The sequence below is a fragment of the Danaus plexippus genome, chromosome 6, assembly GCF_018135715.1.
Source record: "Danaus plexippus chromosome 6, MEX_DaPlex, whole genome shotgun sequence".
Classification (NCBI taxonomy): domain Eukaryota; kingdom Metazoa; phylum Arthropoda; class Insecta; order Lepidoptera; family Nymphalidae; genus Danaus; species Danaus plexippus.
The window spans coordinates 8,647,463-8,672,133 of NC_083540.1; the positions used below are offsets into that span (position 1 = coordinate 8,647,463).

The 24,671-nt window shown below is 32.1% G+C and overlaps 1 protein-coding gene and 1 non-coding gene across 3 annotated transcripts in view; both read right to left on the minus strand.

Annotated features, from left to right (window-relative positions):
• Positions 1-21,795, minus strand: part of LOC116778873 (uncharacterized) — a 32,544-nt gene extending 10,749 nt beyond the window's left edge. The window contains exon 1 of one of the 2 annotated variants that reach the window (XM_032672939.2): positions 21,590-21,795. The gene's annotated coding sequence lies outside the window, so the exon portion shown is untranslated. Of the gene's footprint in view, positions 1-9,147; positions 9,284-21,589 lie in introns of those variants that run through there. The other variant, XM_032672938.2, reaches the window with a different exon arrangement.
• Positions 13,252-13,415, minus strand: LOC116779283 (U1 spliceosomal RNA). The gene has a single exon (XR_004354185.2). It is a non-coding gene; the product is annotated as a U1 spliceosomal RNA (small nuclear RNA).
• Positions 21,796-24,671: the final 2,876 nt, after the last annotated feature.

Sequence of the window (24,671 nt, forward strand, 5' to 3'; positions counted from 1 at the left end):
ACGTGATGTAGGCTTAATGAAGAGTTAAGCTGCAAGGTTCTTTGTAAGTGGTGTTAATATAAAATATGCTTATAATAGTGGCTAGTTTTAGTTTTAGGAAGAACAAAATAATGACACATAAAATCACATTATTCAACCATATTATATTTTTACTCTGTATTTTTTTTATTGACACATAATTTCTTTTTTTTTTTTAATAAAACTATTGTGTGTTACATTCAGTTTTAAGTCTCCGAATATATTTATCTTTATCTTATTTTACATATTATCTTTTACATTCAACTGAATAATTTAATATGAAATAAATTATTTTACATTTTAAGTAACAGGTAGCCGGGATGTATGGATGTTGGTCAAATGTTTAACCAGCTGGCAGTTTTAAGATAAATATTCGATGTTTCATACATTTAAGTCATCCGTATGACGTAACTTACCCTCTCATGTTTGCATGTTGTAAGCACTTTATTAAAACTGAATCAATAGCAGGCAGTAAGTAGTTCCTAGTAAAATGCCAATGTTTGAATTCTACGCAGCCTTTAAGGGACTATAGTCCTAATAATCTCTGCATTAAGATTTAATTTACGACATCACGAATCTCTAGTACACATTCAGTATGAAGAGTTGATAATAAACACATTTTAAAAATAAAAAACTGGACTCTTTATTTTTGGATGTTTTTTAAGTCATGTATTTTAGTATAAAAGAAGGTAATTTTTTTTAACAGTAGTGATTCATTGATTATAGGGAAAAGTTGATCCTATGTCCGCTGTGAGCCATATTCAATGTATCTGCTGGGAGTAGGTATATGAAGTGTACAGTGTATAGGTATTCCTTATTTTAACATTTTAGGCATACCATCAGTAAGAGCGACGACAGCTATACACTGCAAACCGCCCGTATTAAGTTTCATGATGCAAACTAGTGGTTGAGTACAGTTATCTATGTGTGGGTAGGTTTTGTAATGGGATACGTCACTATTGAGGTCTGCGAAGGTTTAATCGGAGTGTAAACGATATGTACCGCGATGTCGTAGTTGGTTGTTGCTACACCATGCTAGTACAATACGCACGACAAATTAAACAGACGAAAACATTGAAAAACTGACAAAATCAACCTTATGCTATTGACATAAGGATGTTGGCGTGACATGTATATGATGTATTTGTTCTGCTCAGCCTGTCATTAGGGTGCGGTGTCCATGACAGTTTAGACGTGATGAAGGCGGGTGCGGATTGGTTGCTGTCATGATCAGCTTCCGTTAGTGATGAATATTATATCAAAGGTTTACGACCGCTTTGATATCTTTAATCATCTGATAGCACGTATACTGGTTTTTTGGTGCATGTTACATTGGGTATAAAACTAGCTTCATTTTCACTGGAAAGGTACAAGTAGGTGATTTATATTGGATCAATCTTATTAATAAAATGTTTAATATTTTTCTAAGCTTTTATTTAAAGTTGCAAGTAATTATGCTGTTCTCGTTAAATCTGGTAACTTAGTTTTCAAGCAGATCTGTGTGTACATGGAGTTGGTATGACGGTGTTTAGCTATCTGTGAGGTCATACTAGATCTAACGTCGTAAAATACCTTAGATAGATATATAACTTTATATGCAGAAATGGATACAAACAAGATTTTTTAACTTTTAAAATATACTAACTAACATTTATGTGTTGTGTTGACTGTGCAATTTACAGAATAAAAATAAGGAAGACGTGCTTTATCAAGATTCATATTAAAACGCTTCCTTCCACTTTCCTATTCGAGTGATTGATTTTTAATTGAAGTGCTGCGGAGACGGGGAGGAATTCCTCAAGAAACTGCCTAACAAACTTATAACGACGGCGCTAAAACTGATTTGACATGAACGATTTTTAATAGTACAGCGCTGAAGGAACAAAGGAATAGTCCATACAGTCGAACTCACTAAAAAGTTTTATTGACCTCATTTTAAAGCTATGACAATGTTTCTTTTTTCTTAATTATTTCTTGATCTCTCAATTAAACACAGAAGAATCTACAGCCACATCGAAATTTTAATAATTTGACGGCTGGTTTGAAGTTGAATGTTTGTCAAACAATAATTAATAGAGATACATAGAAATTATTATCTAAAACGTTATAAATAATTATTTAAGAGTTTAAATCACATCAAATACTGATAAGTTTTTTATGCATTAATTATATTTTTTATAAAAATCAATCAATGTAATATTGTTTAGGTATCAGAAATGTACCGTAGTCGATATTACGATATTACTAAAAGTTTTAACGTTTGTACGGATTGATCTATCGTTCATCTCACCTTCCACGATCACGGTTACCGCAAAGTCAACGATGGCCTAGAAATCAATATGTCTAGCACTCAAATCAAATCTAGACTTAAATCCGAAAACGGGTTCATTTAAATAATATCTGTCGGATAAATTTTATTATATAAATTTGGTTATTCTGAAATATGTTATCTGGGTTATAAACGTATTTAAAATAGCAACAAATCCTCCGATAAAAGCTACTTTGATGTAAATTCAGTTAAATTGTATTTCCGTACGTTACCAGCTCACACATAATTCCGAACTCCAATTTTGTCCCGTCATAATCGTCTATGTTTTTAAACAACCATCAAAGTGAGTACTATTTTGAAATTCGCGAGTCGTAAAACGACTGCTTTATGAGAGATTGTGTACATTAATACATTTTATGCATAATAACTTAATGTGATTAATAAACTCCGGGTCGAAGAGTAAACGAGATGAAAACATAAATTAATATCCATCACATTTTTCGCTTATATTTTAAGCATTGACTAATTATATGTGCTTAACCTCTTTAGTGTTTTTGCTAGTTGCTAGCGACATTGGTGGAAATTGTGAAACATATTTGCCATTGTCTAAAGCCGTAATGAGTTGTAATTTCAACGAATTGTCGGATCTTCACTTGCTGGTTGTAGTAAAAACGATATGGACATAAAGATTGGCATCTCCGTTAGTGGGACAGGTTTAGCTGGATCTAATAATTCATGTGAGACAGTGGATACTAGCCGTTCTATAATGTTTACGATCTTTGCGACAGAAGCGTCTTTGCTAAATAAAGGCTTGACATCTAACCCCTACTTATTCAATTAAGGATCGGAAATGATAACTAAATATTAAATGTTTTTTTTCAAAATTCGAAAATTTTTATACATCAATTTGGAAAAGCGCCTATACTCTTATAATGTTAAATTGATATTAAACAAACACGGCTGAAACCACCGCAAGGAATTGGCTTTTAACGAAAAAAGTCGCATCGACATTTGTCATTCCGTTTGAGAGCTACGATGCCGCAGACACACATACACACAAGACACGCTCATGCATACCCACTCTTTTGTGTCGGGTGTTAACTATAAGGTTAGTTACTGTAATTTACTACAAAAAAATTTTACTTGCGCTATAATTATAAAGTATTTTTATTCTGTTAATGGAAATTATAAAAAAAATAACTGGCAAGTTATATTTTGTCCATGTACGTCTTATGTGGTGTCGTTCGTGTAACACTAGTATCGATCAATTCCTGATACGCGCTTTAGCATCGATATACGGCGTGGGTTCTCAGATTATGTAATGCATTAGTTCAACTTCATGTACACTGATTAGTCTGATAACATAATTACGGAGAGTCAATATAGCACTTAGTCTTAGAGATTTGATTACATCGCTATTTAGCTTAGTTATTTCGGTGTCCTCGCTATAGAATAAGCTGGGTTTGTCACATTAAAATCTGCGTTCAGGCTATGTGTATACGGCGCATTTTACATTGGAAATTAAATCTATTTCTTTCAAAGAGCGGAATGTAATATGTTGTTGAAGACTTTGAAGTACTTTAGTTCATTTTTGTCCGTAAGAACGGGAATATTGTGCTCTCCTTTGTGAATAGAAAATCCAGCTCTAACAAAAAGTTCTTCCTGCATCATGTATTGCTTTTTTTTTTCAATCCCAAAACAGTGCTTTGGTTAGTACTAGTTACGTGATACCTAAATGGAGGATAACGACCCTTTACAGGACATAGATAATATTATGAAGTCCTAGTTTGTTTAGTCTTAATGCACTTAAAAATTACTATAAATGAAAAATGTAAGTATTTCAATTCATTACTCTAAAAGTAACATGATTTCTTTTATTTTCTTTTATTTCTTTCCTCAATTTAAGATCAAATTAATCAAATGAACGAACAGAAAATTCTTATAATATTACGAAATATACAATAAATTTGAATTTATATATATTGGGACGTCAGCAAATAGTCAACAGATTTGTGGTGATGCCATTAAGTAAAGCTAGAGATCCAAGTTAAAAAAACTAAATAAGCGTTGCCAATTCTGCTTCAAGGCTACTTGACTTTCAACAATCACAATGGGTGACCAAGTGACGGGAGGCTTCCAATGTGAATCAGAGCATTTGACCTTGGAGTCTGACAATTTTGAAAAGGAAATGACCTTATACGATTGTTGCTTTGGATGTCAGAGAAAGTAGGAGAAGAACAAATATATATATAAAAAAAAATAGAATTTAATATCATTCATAATACCTCTGTAAATACATATTTACTCTTCGCGTCTTTTCTGCTTCTTTGCTTTAAGTATAAAGATATTTTATAAACTGTACTCATCAGAGCAGTGCTTAAATGCTCACTGCTAAAATTTTTTCAATGTCCAATATCAGGAACATCACGGGCTGCATAATTTGGTATCCATATTTGAATTCCAGTTGATCTTTTCAAAATCCGTAGACATATTGAAATTACAAGCTATTTTGCTTATTTTTTCTTAATTTTTTGATACCCTCTCTATAAAGTTGGCACAAACGTAAAGATATTTGCACAACATCATAGACGAGCTGAAATATCTATACAGCCTTTTTGATTCCGGCAGTTTAGACGCGTGAGACAGATTTACTTAGGATGAATAAAAACTAATATGACATGCAAAAATGTAAAAAAGAAAAAAATAGCTCTTAAAGCTACTGTCGTCTAAATCTGTTGGTATTTAGAGGATTTTTTCCTTTATTTGATTTTCATATACATGTTACAATAGTTCCGTTCCATCGAAATTAATTGCATTGTAATTAAATCTAAGTCTAGCATTTTCTAGCTTTTGTAATATTGGCTTAAGAATATAATAAGTTTTGCTATTTATTTATAGATACTACAATTATTGGTAGGGCGTTTCGTTAGCTTTTGTATAATGTATGTATATTAATATGACGAGGAGCGTCTTTAATCAAACGTTTCAGAATGATAATGAAATTTTGTTTTTTAGGTTCGTGTTTGGCTTCGTTTCAAGGCACTCGCGTTCCGCGATGTCAATGACTTTGAGTGCAATTAATTCTAGTGCGACTTCTCGTTGTACGAGGATTTAACGGATTGTAGAGAATTATATCATACATAGAATACAAAGAAATAAGCTATTTAAAGAAACACTGACGTTATCTTCCGTAGAATTCTGTTTCTGTAGAACTCTGTTGCAATTAATGTAGCGGATGAGCTATGATATTGCAATTTGTTTTTAAGTTGCATATAGTGTAACTATTTGGTTAAGTAAGCGTATGAACAGACGCCATCACATCCACGATCGAGAATAGTTATTTGAGACGGTGAGATTTGTTAATAGTAATAAATGTAGGTCATGGTTGCCCCTCAAACTATAAGTAATATTATTAGATTTTCACTAATATTTCTTGGCCTGCTCATTGTCCGATCGTACGTCTGTTTATGTTTTGGGTATATTAATTTAAATTCTTGATGAATATCACCAACATGAATGTTTTTTAAATATATCAAATAATACGTCTAAGCTATGTGCTATATATAACTTTACATTTATTTATTGTAATGTATTGAAAATTAATATTTAATATGCAAGTCTCATAAATACTGAATAGTTGTATTTGATCAATCTGTGTGGATACAGCAGTAGTAACTATTGAGAAAATGCATAAAGCGTCGACGGTCTTAAATGGAAAGTAGCTTTTTAAAGAGCACTTTATAAATTTAGTGCTCAATTGAGACTTAAAAAACGATGATTATAAGAATAGTACGATAAGGGCCCTAGCAACGAGAAATTCTCCAGAGTTCAAAATACATTTCTAACACACACATGCATGTGTGAATATATATATATGTATAAATTGGAATGATGTCAGTGGGTCGTGTTCGACATGTTAAAGAATTAGGCGATTTGCGTGTCGGACTGGAATCTAAATTGAGTTCGGACAAACTTTTTTTAAAAATATTTCACACAGTTATGTTGTCCGACATGTTTGTTTCATCCAGAGCCAATATTTATCTACTTCAATCTGAAATTTCGAGGAATCACTGGATTATTATCGCTATGATGATAGTTCGGAGAACCTTTGGTTAGTTCATATTATATTAATTAATTTAGATGAATATCCGACATCTTTTAACAGCGTGAAGTTAAGATTAAACTACGTGAAGAGAACGTCGATAATTGGAGTTAAAAGTTCATTATACCACCCGAACACACGCGAAATGTACCAGCCAATATAGTTATAACCAAATTTAAATTCTAATACTATCTAGGATCTAGGTAAATTGGTCTGAATATTTTTTTAACCGTAGTTCCCCGTCAAACAAGGTTAAATGTCTATAACCTATTTACAGTTTTGTATTTTTTTTTATTTACAGGCTTCGAATTTCAAATCTAATATCAGAGTTATGCAATTATTATAATAAAAAAAAAATCTTAAAGTTATTGTTCCAATATGTACCTCGAACAAAAGCTCGAATCTTCACTACATACGAACCGTTGCTCGTTCCTCATTCAATAATCAAAGCTAATACTATAAAGTGCGAATGTTTATGAATTAAACTACTGTTAGCGTATGTGGTGTGACTTGGTGTGAACGTGCAGTCATCAGGCCCCGACACTGATTCACTAGGAAGGAAGAATCAATAACGTTTTAAATGATTACATCACGTCGTGCGGGGATTCTGCGAGATTGAGGACAGAAATGACTTAATTTTCGACGATAAAAATTAAAAAAATAACATTGCAATCGATACTTTAAAAAAAATAAGTCATTGGAATTTCATGTTTAATGACATTATGTTTCACTGATATTTTAATTAAAACTATATATCGAAGATTCGAGAATATATTAATTTCTTAATAAGTTATAAGACGATTACGACGTTTGACGATTTTATCGATAGATCTTGATAAAACTAAAGATATTGTCACATCACGTACATAAAGCGTTTTAATTTGAAATTCCTTAAATATATATAACTCACAATAATATGTAGGTAGGTTGATGAATTGATTTCATTATCTTACGTACCATGTTATGTATATGAGAAATTTCACACAAATTAAATACGATTTACATATATTTTATAGAAATGGTAGACTATTTAAATATTCAAACATTTGATTCGTCTGGGGTCGATGACCGCGCATAAACAAGCGGGAATCATTATCATAATATATAACTGAAAATATTGTTGTTTTACGACCATAATGTTTAATTAAGTATTCATAGTCACACTAAACACGTAGTTACTCCCGAGCCTCACACAATAATCATTAATTTTACAACGTGCGGAGATTTACGAAAAACTATTAACTTTCCGTTTGTAGTTTCCGATAGAAACTCGGCGTAATCATAATCATGCTAAGTGGTTACCTTTATCGGATTGCCGGTATGTGCTTTTCAAGTGTGCTATCATCCTAGGGACTTTTGAAATCTGACAAACTATTATTATCACGTATAATGGTACGGAGCGCATTAATTGCGAACGATTAAGTAAACGTCATTACTCAGTACTCACTGTATCTATATCCGCAATCTTGACATTTAAGATAAATTATAAATTAAATAATACCAAGTAAAAATTATTCTATTTTAATCGTAAAAAAAGAAATAGTACAAGTAATTTTAATTTTACTTTCGATTCGTAAATTCTATTTATCTAGGATAGTTAAAAACACTTTATAATTACAAAATATTATACATCATAGTTTTTATGCCGGACTATATTAAACGAGGCAACAGTGAATACACCAAGGTCGATATAACAATAGACAATTTACAAGTTATTATATACATTCTGTGATGCGTGTTTGTCTTGCACTCCGCGGTTTCCTGTAACCTGACTATCGATGAAACTCACAACAAACATATTATATATATATATATATATATATATATATATATATATATATATATAAACATAGTGTAATTTGTGTGTTTTGATTTCAATAAGAATGCATCACATAACTTATATGTAATAAGTTCTATGTATAAATAACCTTTTTTTATTACTTGTCTGCATGAACTAATCACGATGGCTGTATCGATTTTAATGTAACTTTCTATGATATTAAACGAATTTAATTTATTATGCAAAGGTCATATTATCGCTCAAACAATATTCTATCACTCGTACATTAATATCAACCAGATACAATGATATACATATTAAAGTAATACGTAAAAAGCTATGTTTATATGAAACGAGAGCATAGTAATTAATCTAATTATTTCAGAGTGGGCAGAAAAAAAGACAATTTCAACAAAAACAAGTCTCCAAGATGGTGATGAAAACTCGTATTATTAAATTTTGTAGACATATCCTTAGTGTGACCATGGCCTTATATTGTTCGTTGTCTATACCGAATACCAACTAGCACATAACCAGCTGGTTTCTGGTTACTTTTTGTTGAAGGGGTACAGGTTCCTAAATGTGATCCGTAAACAAGTGCTTTTTTTGTTATCTTAGTCAAGGTCTCGTCCCTTTCACATCGACAATGGGAATCACTTTGGACCGCATACATCCTTCATAACTTATAATTTTACTAATAATACAAATAATAGGATTCCTATGAATATTTTATTAAAAATATATTCTTGCTTGAACGTATAATGATTTTTGATTGGATGGTATGACATAGGAGACGTTAAGCCTTAAATGCTACCCACGTAATTCCTGAAATGGTTATGCGATATAATTCGTGACACGCAAAAATTCTGATTGATACTTAAACCGGCTTTACATAAACAAATAAAATTAATTAAAAGCTTAGATTAGAGATAACTTAACTTAAGTACAACAACAGTGTAAAGGATAAATATTATTTACCTTTAGAATAAACCAATCAGTTAAACCACTATTAGTCACTGGCCACGATTTTATCACTTTGAACGAACGATTCACTACGCGAGTATATACCAACGTCCGAACGATTGGCGCGCCAAACGACGACTGGCTCGGACTCCGGCCTAGCTAGCCATTAGCCAGCAAATCGCTTTCATCAATGAACCCGGAGTGTACATTTTCATTTACATTTAGATTATACAGAACTTCTTTATATTACAATATGTAAAAAGTAAAAACTTTATGCGGAACACGTAAGGGGTTCCTTAATAAATTAGTTATAATACATTCTGTCTTTTTTTAATGTTGTTTGTAACAAAGATACTACTTTCAAAATGGCTGTCTTATAGGTTCCCGCGTAATTTGCATGCAGTATATATATTTTGACAACTAAATTGATAAACAGCTACATATTTCCAATATTTACGTTAATTTTCAATAAAGGAATCGTATAACAAAAATGGTTGAACATTAGAATAGATTTTTTACCGCATAATAACTGCGCAGAGCATTCACTGGCATGTCATTAATAGGATTGTTGGTAACAAGAAAGGGCTTGGTATTACGGAAGTGAATTATCGGAAGTCCTACAAATTTGGAAGAAGCCGCAAATGGTCAAGGGACGGAGGGAAGGATTTGAATTCATTAACAAATACTTTGCTGACAACGACAGTCCAAATGTTAGAAAATATAAACTAGTTTTTGCCCGCGACTCCGTCCCATTGAACATCACAGTTGCGCTGAGAGAGAAATGTATGGAGTATTTTAATGCAATACATGCAGTAATATGTAACCTACGTTGCAGCCTTTTCATTTGAAATAACCTAGATACCGACCTCAGCGCCATCTGGCGGGCTGATTTGTGAATCTAAACGATCTGGGGCACACTAATGCATACCAAAAATTCATTCAATTCGGTCCAGCCGTCAAGGAGATCAGTGACATATACGGAGAGTAGAATTATATATAAGTACAATCTCTCGACGATCTTTCATAAAAAAATACTATAAACGACATTTTTAAAATCCGTTATGATTATACTTTCACTTGTACCAAAGAAATTAAATATAACAGAACAGTGTTATAACGCGGGCCTGAAAGCTAACTCAACCCTGACCTTTTAATCTAGTTTTCAACTAGAACTACGTAAGTTTGCGTTAAAAATCAGATAACAATTACGTTACGTTTGTCAGTATGTTAACCCGGTTATATAATTGGTAATATCGATTCAAACAACGTCCTTGTGTCAAACGTCTCACGTGACGGAATAGTTTTTAGTGGTAACCGTCTTGTATGGTTCTGCTGTATACAGGGTGGGCTACTGATTCAGATGTCAATGAGAAAAAAATATTATCTATGGAAGTTTAATTTTTTAGAGATTATGAACACATTAATTATATTTACATTATATGTAGTAACTTATTACAGACGAACTAGTCGATTTGTGTCAGTATTAATGATTTTTTTTGGCCATGATGTAAGTATTGTACATTAAGTTTCGACTCACAAGACGAAATAAAATTTAATTTCATAGGATTTTTCACACTGAAACAAAATCCCGAACAAAACTCCTCCATTTTATATATTATTAAAAAAACACACGCTATATTTGTGAAGTGGCAATTATGAAAGCGTATAAACAACTTATCCGAAGATACATTAAGTTTTAAACATTGTAATTATTTCAAATGTATTGTTTTGTATTGAGGATGTAACTAAACAGATGTGTGTAACACTATAAATGTTGCTATTTCTAAATAAGACATGAGGGCTTGCGTTTTGTACATTTCAAGTGACTGCATATGTATATATATATATATATTGTGGAGTATTTTATCAACATTATCGTTACCATTCAATTGTAATTTTCAATAATCGCCGGAGAAAACACGAAGGAGTTTGTCTAATGGCATGATAGAGAAGTTTTTTAATTCCAGTTATATTCTTACCAGCACATTTATCTGTCGGGATACACGTGACTGCGAATCGCGGCTCTTTCACGAATATTTGCGTTTTATACTTTTTTATCTGTAATGTTATGTTTGACACTCAATTAAATTATCTTCTGTGACGGAACAAACTATGACACTACGCCAGAGACTGACAGGAGGTTCAGTTAATATTGCCATAGTATAAAAACTGCGAATTGGATTCAGTACACGCTTAAAATTCAATTAGCTGTTACGCGATCTATCGATTCGTACGAAACAATTCAATATACTTTCTCTCTTGATAAAAAAAAAATTAATTGCTATGAAATAAAATGTATATAGGAAAGTGAAAGAACCGAATACAAGAAACGAGATCACGGCAACTTCCTCAGTATTTTGAGAATAATTTAATAATTCACTTAATTATTTCTAATTACTTAAATGACCGTTTTATCTGTGTCGGTATTATGCGATCTGTGTAAATTCAAATGGAATGAAGTTAATAGGAGGGAAATGAGTGTGAGGTTAGAAATAAATTCAATATTGAAATAAATTATATAATGTCTCCGTTATGTCAAATATTTCTTTTATCTGTGCTAACATAACGTTCTGAAATAGAATTAATGAATTCATAAAATGTCGTACAAGTATTATTTTACGTTTAACAGTAATGAGTTGTAAAATTATCGAAGCTGGCATCGGAAGTGTTTGAATAAATAGAATATCTGTTGAATTTAATTACGCTCCAGCCGCTTATGACATTCTGACAAATAAAATAGAAAATTAAATCTCTTCCTGAATTTAATTGACCCTATTCATGTTTCCAGTAACATCTTAGAATTCTGGAAATCTCATTATTATTTAATTATTTCGCTTGCATTGAATTTATCATAAGAAATAACGAAAAATCAAGCCCATATGTAAATATTTGAACATAAAAAAATGCGTTAGCGGCTGAATGGAATTAAATCACGATTTGGTTTATTACATCCGTATCCGCGGCGGGAGATTTGACTGTCATTATGTATATATACAAAAAAAACATACAATAAAATGAAAGTTATTATAATGTAGAAAACTTTGATAGCATATGCATATATACAAATATATATATTTTAACAACTGCATCAACCAACATTCGTTTCCTTTTTACGCAACGTAAGTTTCGACACGGTTTTATTGCGTTTATGAATTATATGTTTATTAATCGCTTCAAAACGTATACAGTTATGAACATTGTTAGTAATGTATTTAGTTATTCACTCTTTATTATATATTGCAGTTACAACATCTCAAATATACTGTCAGTTTCTGTGTTTGACGTAACTTACTTTTACTGGTAACACTTACATGTCTAATGTCATTTCAATATTGTTGTATATTAAAAATAACTTGTAGATATACATATCTTAACTTTAGCTAGTTTTCATTAAGCTATTATCATTAAAGATAAATAAGATATAATTAGTTAGTTCTCGATTACGCATACAATGTTTTGGACAGAAAGCTGTGTTGTGTCGTGTCGTGGGAGTCTTTGTATGGGATTACGTCAATTTAGCCAGTTTCGCCACAAAACAGACGAATCAAACGGACGTTGCTGGCATAATTTGGCCTGAATTTAACGGGAATTGCTTTCAACAGTCTACGTTTGTACAAGTTCGGAAACCGTTATCAAAATATTATGTCAACGATTGTATTGCATGTCTTTGTATAATTTTATCGAGTGTTAGAAAATAATTGTATAATAATTTCTATTTATTTTCCACACTAATCAATGGGAGTTGTAAAGCAGAACGAAAAGTCGAAATTTTTCATATTTTAAGTCTTTATTACAGCGTAAGATAGTTTTTTGTCGGGTTGAACTTTAGGTGGAATAATATTGGGAATAACAATAAAGTTTAAAATAAGACTGATTTAGTGGGTATTCATTATTATTTTTCGTAAATATCCAGGAGGCTGTCTCCATATATATATATATTAGTATATCCCATCTTTTAAATAATGAAAATAATGTGTGAAGTAACATTCAGTCACAACTGTCAAGTTAAGAGCAAACTACTATATACAACAACACTTTGAAATTCAAATAAACATATTTAAAAATCATCATTAAATATGTATTTCTTAGGTTTTAATATGTATTTCTTAGGTTTTATGGAGGGGAACGGCGCGTACGCAGTTCCCCACTACCAAAAATTACGCGTCCGAGTTATCCACATTAGGGATAATCACAGAGGTCAACCCCGCCGCAGTGCAATGGAGGGGCCTCGCTCTGGGGGAACCGCCTTCATGATCACGGTATCCCCTACGCCAGGTAAGTATGATTTCGATACGTCGAGCTGGGGTAGTCATGTTTCCGACAGAAATCTCACTAGCGCGATGTAGAAAACGGCTGCGAACGAACAGCGCCATCTAGTCGTCATTCGTATAATCATTTTCAACTTGGCGCTGTAGTGTTGAATCTACTACAGCTTGTACTCGAATGAGACAAAGAAATGTCTGGCAAATGGAAGCAGTTTCGTAATGTTTGTAAAGCGTTTGAAATTTCGAAATATCTGAAGTAAATGTGATATAGGAAAAGATCACGGCGTCACGTTCTGTCCTCACGCATTCACGGTCTTATTGTAAAATGAAATTTCATACTATTCAATACTGTATCAATAATGGTGGAACGGATGCAATAAGCCATTGTGAACAATATAATACGCGTAACTGAATAGAGTTTATTACGCTTTTACAGAAAAAAAATAATAAACACCAAGACGCTGTTAGTCACATGCATATCTATGTGACATTTTCATGTTGTATTTGCTTTGGAACAAATTTTGTTGAAACTCAAACATTCTGCTCTATTCCCGTGATGTTATTGCGTCCGAACAAATTGTGTCCAATTATGACTGCAACAAGCGTCACAAATTATAATGTAATGGAGCGGTCATAATGGTACGGACAGCATTACAAAGATGGCGAAATTAGTGTGAAATAATCACGGACTTAAAAGTTCAACCAACGACTGGTAGTCAATGTCTGCAAAATATATAAAAGGAACATTGTGTTGGTAGACGGGTGAAGGGTGAAAGGTGAAGGAAAACAGGGAAAAGTGACGTAGGTGGTATAAAGTAAATCTAAGGGAATTCGGGCCAAGTCACAATAGATGGTTCAAGTGAGCGATGCTAGTGTTTACCAAGGGTTTATTTCTCTCGGCGGGAGTTTGGAACACTTAGTAAGTTCAAGTATTGAGCACACACCACAATAAATGGGTCGGTTGACGGCAAGTTATAAACTCCTAACCGTTTATGCAATGATGATCTAGAAAACGTTTTAGTATTGATCTACTAACTTTTAAGACATTAGAATTATTTTTCGCCAGCTATTTTTCATGAAATTCATAGCTTTTTACAAGGAACAACTTTTCGAGTATTTCAATAAATATTACCTAAAAAAGTTAAGTGGAAATGTTTTTATCCAATAAACACGAAAGTTATGATAAATATTGAATCCTTGGAATGTCTGAAATTTTTTTCATAAAAATACTCTTTGTGATACAAAAATTTTGCCAGCCTCGAAGAGAGTAAATACGCCAAGCAAAAAGCAAGAAATCAAACTAATCCGACGGGAAGACAGTTCTATTTTTGTTCCATTTAAAATATATTTATATGGGGTTTTCCAATAGGGACGCTTGAACTTTGACAGCTGATTGCGGCCATGTTGTTTGAGTGACAGCTGTCAAATGCAGTGTGTTATATTCATTCCGTCCTCCCAAACCACCATGGCAGGTTACAGTGTCGAGCAGCACGTGCAAATCATAAAATTGTTTTATGAAAATGGGTCTTCAGTTCGAGCAACGTTCCGCGCACTTCGCCCGTTTTACGGTCGCGATGATCGTCCTGCCGAGTCGACTATCCGTCGATTGGTGGACAAATTCGAGTCAACCGGGTCAGTTAACAATCAGCCGGTTCCCGTGCATCAACGTAACGCGAGATCTGCCGAGAATATCGAAGCTGTGCGCGACAGTGTCCTCGAAAACCCGCGGCAGTCAATTCCGCGTCGCGCACAGGAACTCGGCCTTTCGCAGACGACAACTTGGCGAATTTTGCGTTGTGACTTGAGCCTGCACCCGTACAAGATCCAGCTGACCCAAGAGCTCAAGGTTAATGACCATAGACAGCGCCGTGTGTTCGCTGACTGGGCATTAGAGCAGTTGGAAGTTGACGCCGATTTTGGCAAAAAAATCATCTTCAGCGACGAGGCGCATTTTTGGATGAATGGCTATGTCAACAAGCAAAATTGCCGTATTTGGGACGAGACCAATCCACACGAGGTTCACCAAGTGGCAATGCACCCGCAGAAAGTGACTGTTTGGTGCGGATTTTGGGCCGGAGGCGTGATTGGTCCGTATTTTTTCGAAAACGATAATGGTGTGGCCGTCACCGTCAATGGTGAGCGATACCGGTCGATGATAACCAACTTCTTTTGGCCTGAAATCGAGAATATGGATCTGGACAACATGTGGTTTCAACAGGACGGCGCTACGTGCCACACAGCACACGCTACGATGGAAGAAAAGAAAGATCAAGCGCCCTTAATGGAAAACCCTATAGTTCATTTAATCAATTCATGTATTGTAAAAAGTAGAATATCACAAGTTTATTTGCTGTCATTTTTCCATTATTATAAATAATTTTGTTAATCGTACTTTAACGCGGCAGACAGTCATCTTGCGGGCTCTTGTTCCGAATTAGCTCCCAAATTATAAATGATCAGTTTCAAAATCATGAAAGTGATCATAGTTTGGTAAACCACATCAAATCGCTTCTAATTAGCAAACTCGAGCCTTTCCCGCTCCATTGGATAAGGTCAAGGGCGTGCGACGGTCGTTCCGCACACAAGTAATACTGACAGGCTTTATAACAAACACAGCAAATATAGAAAAATAAGTTACACACTTCATATCATTTGATTACTTATGAAATTCAACCTTCCTAGCTTGCAGTACTTACTTCTTACAAGAACTTTCAGTTAGCAATATCATGATTGCATCTAAGAAGAATCTTGTAAGAATAAATAGATAGATGGCATTTTGTTGCTAAAACTAAGTTTTTTATTAATATACGACAGAAACCTTATTATTCTAAGGAGTTCCTTAATTCCTTTCTTCTGACAAACGTAATTTCTTTGCTGTAATTGTATTTTAGGAATATTGAATTATACAGATCTTCGAGGACCTTTCGTGTCACTTCGCCCAAATTTAAGCAATCCCTCTAGTTACATTTGTTCCAGATTGATGAAACCTTTAGTTTCGCTTACATAAGAACCTCCGGAAAGTATAAAAAAATAAATATGAAGTATTCCTTGAATTGAACCAAGTTTTTCAATATATTGAAAACATATAAAGGGAGAATCAAATAAAAAAAGACTAAAATTACGACCACACAATTAAAATAAAACCGTACTTTTTCGGATATTTTTAGCTTATTTACCCATTTACAGGTTATAACTTAAACGATATTTTTTGTTAATTCATGTCAACCGTAAGCAAATAATAGACATTAGTTTGCCAAAGGACATAATACATTCAGACGTCAGAATTGATCCGCTATACGACTTGTATTGTAGAGACGTATAAACAGATCACGACAAATAAATAATAGCCTTAAATACTGACATACATTAGTTCGTTTACAACGACTTTAAGCCGTCACAAAAGCTATAAGGACACTGTTTTTAGGTATAAACATTAACATATAACTAACCGAGTTATCTGATTGTCCATAGGTAACCTCATATATTTAGTGGTCACCGAGATTTAAATGAAACTAATATTTTTCGGATATACTACGCGGATTTTATTATTTTAAAAAACTACATAATCCCGACGTTTCGGTTACTTTTCAGCAACCGTGATCACGGGCAGACGAGAGGATTTTGTGGTTTTTTAAAATAATAAAATCCGCGTAGTGTATCCGAAAAATATTAGTTTCATTTAAATGAATAAAATTCGCGAAAGTCTTAGATCTCATTATGGTCACCAATATTTTGGAGAATGTTCTATCAGTCCGATCTAATATTAATTCAGACAGGCTTAAATAGATATATAACCCAGTAAGGATATCCGCCTGCGACGTCTGTTCAAAGACGAATTTCTAAAAATTTAAATCTCATAGAATGCAACACACTCTCATACATTTTTGCATTTAAAAAGTTTCTAAGAATTTTCTTACAAGTTTTCTTAGAATCACTATTTCATATTCAATATTAAGTCCTTAAAATTTTAAGAATTGCTGGCCAACTGTTTTGTCTTTGTCCTTCGAGTTAATACACGTAGATTGGATCTTCTCTGGGAAATTCGTCTTTTAATAAGCAATGTAACAAAAAAATACAATGCGGTTTGTTAATATCACCCTAACGCATTTAAGTGCACTCTTGATCACAAAAAATACCAAGTACCTCTTAGGTGTAGCGTACTCATAAATAAATGACCCAATAACATATCTAACTATATTGTACTAAATGTCATAAAAGTGATGTCATAGGAAAATTAATATAATAAATAAAAAATCGAACAATAAATATATGTTTTTTTATTTAAAATGTTTTAAAATAAAACGAAATTAAATCAGAGGATTTCGTGACAGAGAATAAGTTACAGAGGCGCGGAAAGCGGTGACATTATTTAAAGAATTCAGAGCGGAATGGAAAAGGGATCTTAGCCATTATGCTAGAATACCACGTAACTTGTACACCTTATTATATAAATTAAAAGTTTTTATAGCTTTAGCGATGTTTAATTTAACTTCTACGAACGTAATGTTTTTGTATGTTATGGGTACGGTCAAAATGGTTATTTAAATAAGTAGGTAACCCAGTTTTATAAAAAGTAAATCTAACACAGGTCTTGGTAAGAATTATATTAGAGAATTTTGCGTCAAAAGTAATTGATGTTTCAATGAAAGAAAACATTTCTTGAAACCTCATTACCGGAATCAAATCACTGACCAGAATAGCATGGACCGTTTGGTCTCTTGAAAAGGCGCACTAAAATGCCACCTCAGCTTCGCTTTTAATTTTCTGTTCATACTTCTACTACCTTCTAGAAATGCTTTACGATTATTTCGCATTTGTGCTTTTTAAAATTAAAAAGCAAAGAAATTCATTGACACGTGAAAATTTTTATAAAATTTTGACCAAAATATCAGTCAAATAATATAGGATTTATGTTTTTTCATATTTTTTCACGTCTTTTATTTCGAATAGAATTTATAGGGTCGCACTGATTGAACCTTTAAGTGCTTCCTAAGTATTATATTAATATAATACGTGGATATATTTTTTAAATTCGTAATACTGCTTTATCGTAAAAAGAATGATTATTTTAATAGTTTTATATAGTAGTCAAACTGAGTTCTAGCTTAGAGATAATAAAAGATATTATATCGTGTGATAGTGAAGAAAGATCCAAAAATTCAAGAGTGAAAACCTTGAAACGTTTTGTTATGAAGTTAACGATTCCAACTCGTTCTAAAAATACGAACGTGTTTATCTTCAGATAAATATCAAACACATATATTTTATTACAAATAACTTGTGGATTACAAAACGCAATCCTCTGAATTTTAACTACACTTATTAGATTTCATAAAATTATGGCTTAGATACGATCTGAAAGCCAAATATTTGAGATCACAATTAAAGCTGTTTTGAATGTAATCAACTAATAACGCCATCTTGGATATTTTTAAGCTGTCAACGACAATCAGAGCTATGTTACCCGCTTTAAAAAATCAAAACAATTTAACGTTTATTTCATATAAATAAATAATCTTTGATGTGCGATTTCAAATGGCACATGTATTTATTGTTTTTTAAATATGGCGCCGCATCTTAGAGACATGAATGTCATTGTTGATAGTCAATTCGTGATTGCGTGATTTAGAAAACAATTTATTGACACTATTCATAATGTTTTCAAATATATTACAACTGCACACACACAAACACACACACACACACACACATATATAGTAACTATATATATATAAATATATGTATATATATATATATATATATATATATATATATGTAGTTATTTTATGTTGTTGACATTTAAGGCAAAAAACGTTTTTATTGATCTGCAGTTATTTTGTTAACTTGAAGATATGAAATTGAGATATTTAATAACAACAAATGCGAGTGTAGACCAGATAATAATCCGATGTGGTTGTTGGAGACATCTTCAATGAATATAATTTTAGACAGTTATAAATTATTATAATAAACCAACAAAAAAACTACAACTAATATACATCAAACAATAAATAGTTACATTTAAAAAGTAATGTTAAAATATTTTTACGAACAAGTTATGGAGACTAATTAAAAAGAAATTAAACAGTTAATATATGAAAATAATAAAAAAAACAGAATCAACTTAAATATACTTTAAACTGCTGAAAATAAAAATAAATGCATAATACTGATATGATTCGCGATGCAGCAAACTTGATATAGAACATTGTATTTCAAAATAGGAATAAGAATTAATTTTTGCATAAAACGGAACTTCACTTAAAACGCGATCTTTGACAAACAAAAGAATACCGGCTCATTATTTCAAAGACGGCTGAGTGCTGACACAGTCTAATATGAACACCAGATGTTTATCTTGAAGTACTCTCATGTTCAAAAGGCCTTTGTTCCCGTAATATCGATAAAATATAAAGAAAATAAACAAAAACTTATACACATATTAAACATGCTGAGATTAAAAAACCGCTAAAAAACCGTCAAATTACTTTATAATTAAGACAGTTGTATATTTAAATTTTTCTTATTAGTGTTGCCATATTAGAATATTATATAATAAAAAAAGTGATTTTGAATATAGAATTATTGTTCAGTTATTTTGTTAGAAGCATCCAGGTACTATATTTATTACTTACAATCACTTTTTAAGAATTAAATCTACATTAGAGGAGTTCGCGAATAATTTATGTCATTATAATATAATCTGATTCCACTGTCAATGATTGCACAACACTTACATGTCATTTACATTGAATGTAGTCACTAATGTCATATAGGCGATCAATTTTGTTGATGATCTTTATTTATAGAACTAGCAAACAGAACATTATTAGTTCGTTTTAACTTACATATTCTCAATTTAATTCATGTATTATTTTTATTAAAATGTGTTACGTGTATTGTACTGTGTAGTGTGTTTAAAGCCATTCGGTTCGTGAGTAGCTATTACGTAGTACATCCCGGAGCGCCATAAATCTTAGGGAAGGGAATCTTACACTAATAACAGGAATCCGGGATCAAAGACCGCTAGCCCTTACCTGTTCTTACGACTCTAGGCTTATGTGGTAAACAAGTAAATGGAGCCTTAATTCTACATATCAAAGGCTAGGTAGCTTTGAGATTACACTTCGATCTCGTAAATTATTAATGAAAATGTTTGTGCATCTGTATATGTCGTAATAAAATTACTAGAATTGTTAATGTAAACGATATTATTACTTTTTAAAAATATGAGTTGAATTAAAATTTAGTAAACATATATTTTTTAATAAGTAAATGTATATAAATAAGAAATTTATTAATTTAAAAGATATAGTTTTTTTTTTGGTTTTTCTTTAATCTTTTAAATATTTGGACTAATTTCACAGTTACTTAATTGATAGAGGTTATTGAGATATGTTGAGATTTTTTACTATTGTAGTTAAAATTTAAAGTATTATTTTATTATTTATATGTAACTTATGTACATACATTTTATTTACATAGAAAAAGGAAATTTTTGTCTAAATTTATAAATATTTTCCATTCCTCTGTCATTCCTGTATCCTGTCCTTTGAAATATTTATATTGGCTGAATGTAACAATTTTTAAAACTAAATTCCTACAGTACAGTTTAAGAATGCAAAATTCAAAAATATAATACTTAATATCTGCCAAATATACACTCATTTGACAACGGTGAGGTTAAAAAATAAAATCATTAAAATTTAATCTTGAATTAAAACTATTTTGAATTTTTTTTTTATAAATGTTAGTAAACAAAATAAATAATGTAGGTATGCGACCGGACAAATAAAATAATGTTTGCCAAATATATTTTTTAATTATACTTTATCTAGTAATGAGTTTTATTAGAATTATATATTTTATTGATATGAAAGATAAATGATGTCTGTCTCAAAAAGATATTCTAATTTTATAAATGATGTCATATAGGAATTTATTTTTGAATTTTTATATGTAGATAAAATAAATAGAAGTTATAATTAAAAATTAGGCATTCTTTTAGTCAGTTGTTATTGAAAACGTTATGTTAACTTAAATACATATATTTTTTTAGTACAAATAAATGAAAAAATAACCACATAAATAATATATTCAACTAATGAGCTATAAGTTTCAGCCGTTTTTTTAAATAATATAATATAAGATGTATAAATGTTATCTAAAATAAATTAAAACAGATCACGTACCTATTATTTCCGTCACAAATTCACCATACGGCAGCAAAATTCGAAAATATCCTCGTCCACTTCACTAGCACACACTAACTATATCAAATAGAATCTCTTGATTATAGTGTATAAACAAAATCGTATTTTATTTAAGAATAAAAACATGAAACCACTTAATATCAACACAAATCCATTGTTTCTTTATCAATAACAGAATGCTGACTTTAGATACGAGTCTTGACATTTCACTTATGACACAAATCAAATGTCATCTTTTCGTGCGTAACTATAATTTAATGTTATTAAATAAATGTTATTATAAAATAGTTTTTATTGTAATTATTGTCTGAACTAATGTGCTTTTTAATAATGTTTATTTCATACACTACAGTTAACGTTACTATAGACATCTATCGTGTTATGTGTCAACTTTTATAGTGTAATGTTAAAATAATGTAAGAGATGGCGCTAAACACAATTTAGCTATGCTGTCTTGCATGGTGCATTCTAACATTGTAATATTTTTTAAGATTATTCAATACTCTAGTTTAAATACTACGTAAAAGTAATAAACTATGTATGAAATAAGGTGTTGAATTTGAACCATTTCTTTCTCTGAAAATTTCAAATTCTCGTCTTTGAATCCGGAATGCAAATGTTAAACGTCTTATTTAAAAGTATGGATACAGTAAAAAAGTTTTAGAGAATTTGTACAGACTAAAGAAGTGTTTTTTTAGAGTATGCATTCGGGTCAATACAACACGAATTGATGCTATTCGCGCTAAGATGGTACAACTTTCTACCCCTAGTTAGTGACATGATCGCGTCGTATTACTCAAAATTAAAGTTTTCTATAACAACTAAAGAAGGCCATTCAAAAACTTTTAGTTACAATGCAGGACTATTTCAAGGTTGCTGTTTATCTCCAATTGTATTCAATATTACAATTAACATCTTAGTAGATAAATTAATCAGCAACGAGAAAAAATGGGGGTATCGGTTCAAGTTTAATAATAAATACACGGAAGCCATTTCAGCCTTCGCTGAGGATCTCGCAATACTGACACGTAACCCCAAACACTGTCAAGTACTATTCGATGAAGTGGGTAAATTCTGTGAGTGGACCGATGGATTGAGGACAAAAACAAGTAAATGTCACTGTCTGTGTCTCGGTAGTCGGAATACAAGATACACCTCATACGATCCGGGATTATCGTTAGGCGGTCAATGCATTTCTACGGTTACAGAAAATGCACCATTAAATTTCTCGGTCGGAAGATTGATAATAGAGGTCGTACTCCATCTTTAGAAGGAATAGTAGATAGTTTTTTAAACGATCTAAACAAGGTAGATAGCCAACAGATCAGTGACGTTAAAAAAGCTTGGATCTACGATAATTATCTGACTTCACGTTTAAATTGGCCTTTCCTCGTCTATGATTTTAATAAATCCCTTTTGTCAAAGTTAGACGCAGGCGTCATAAAGATGTTGAAGTTGTGGCTCGGGCTCGAGCTAACGGCTGATTCATCGGCTTTTTTCAGGGATCGCAATAGTTTTGGGATGAGTCTAAAAAGGCCATTGGAGCTCTATAAACACCTGAGAGTTTCCAAGAGATACATCCTGGGGAAATCCCATGATGACGTCGTTACATCGCTCCCAAAAGACAAAGATGCCACAGAGTTAGAGTCAAGGCTTCAATTCCACAAAGTAATTTAGTAAGATGGGGTAAAGGTACCGAAAAGACTTGCTACTTAGGGGCCCTATAAACCTACACCTGGGTCGCCGCACGGTGAATCCATTGAATGCTAAGAGGTTTCGTCTCTGAAAGGTGGCAAACGAGCAGACGGTTTACTTGATGGACAGTAGTGACCGTCGTCCATAGACATCCGCAACATTGCGGATGCGTTGCCAAATTTGGCTGTTGGGGAAAAGGGAGGGGTGAGAATAAGGAAATTGCAGGAAAGGGTGGAAACAGGGAAAGGGCAACTGGCTCTATCACTCATCGGACAAAACGCACCCATTAAAGGCTATTTCAGGCCGATCTTCTATGAGAGAGTTGTACTTCCCCGGTCGAGTCAGCCCAAGTTCGAACTGTAGGGACCACAGCTAGGCGCCACCACCTTCAAAATCATTGATGTATTTTCTTGATTAATTCAATATTTTAAGAGTTAACGAAATATAAAAACCAGCTCAATAGATAGGCCAAAAATGAAAAATGCTATATTTTACGAAAAATATAAGATGAAAAATTTTATTCTGCAATACCCAATTATTTTTAATATCATCCGCTCTAAATATCGGTTAGCAATGTGTTTTCATAATGGCTTCACCAGGATCTGTCAGCATTTTGTGACTTTATATTCAATGAGTGACCTTTAATCTAAAAGAAAAAAAATTAACACAATTTATTGCGACTTTGACCAAAAACAAAGCAATATTTTCTGGCTTTTATCACCAAAAATAAATTTGCACGACCGGCACTAACATTAATACAATCCATAAATACCGAAAATCGGTAACCTAGCAACAATCAGTCGTGTGGCACTGTCGGTTATAGTTGAGGCTCTACCTCATATCTATGTATATGGTGTAAATAGGGCAGATAGAGATACGGTCATATATTGTAAGTACTAGCAATAGAAAATATCGATCTAACATAGTTTGTTGTTTTGTATTTCATTAACGAATGAGGTTAGGAGTAACTGCTTCCGGCATTGAATGAATTAGGTAACTCAATTAAATTCAACTATTATTTAATATGCTCTAAAGAAGATTAAGAAAATGTTCAATTTAAAGGCAGTCCATATACAGATGTTTAAACATGTTACGAATTATATTATTACAGACACTAATTATCTGTATGTTGTTGATACCTTATGTACATTTATTAACGAATTACGTCATTCGGAACAATTACGTATTTGATTTTAAAATTAAGAATCATTATGTCGTTTGAGTGATAGCTTTTAACTCAGTATTTTTTTAAGTTTTGTTAAATGCTACAAATATTACAGGTTTTGGCAGAGCAATGGAAATATATTGGATATTTAAATAGTATTTTTTTTCTATTTATGTAAAAATAAGATTGTCTCCCATGGAC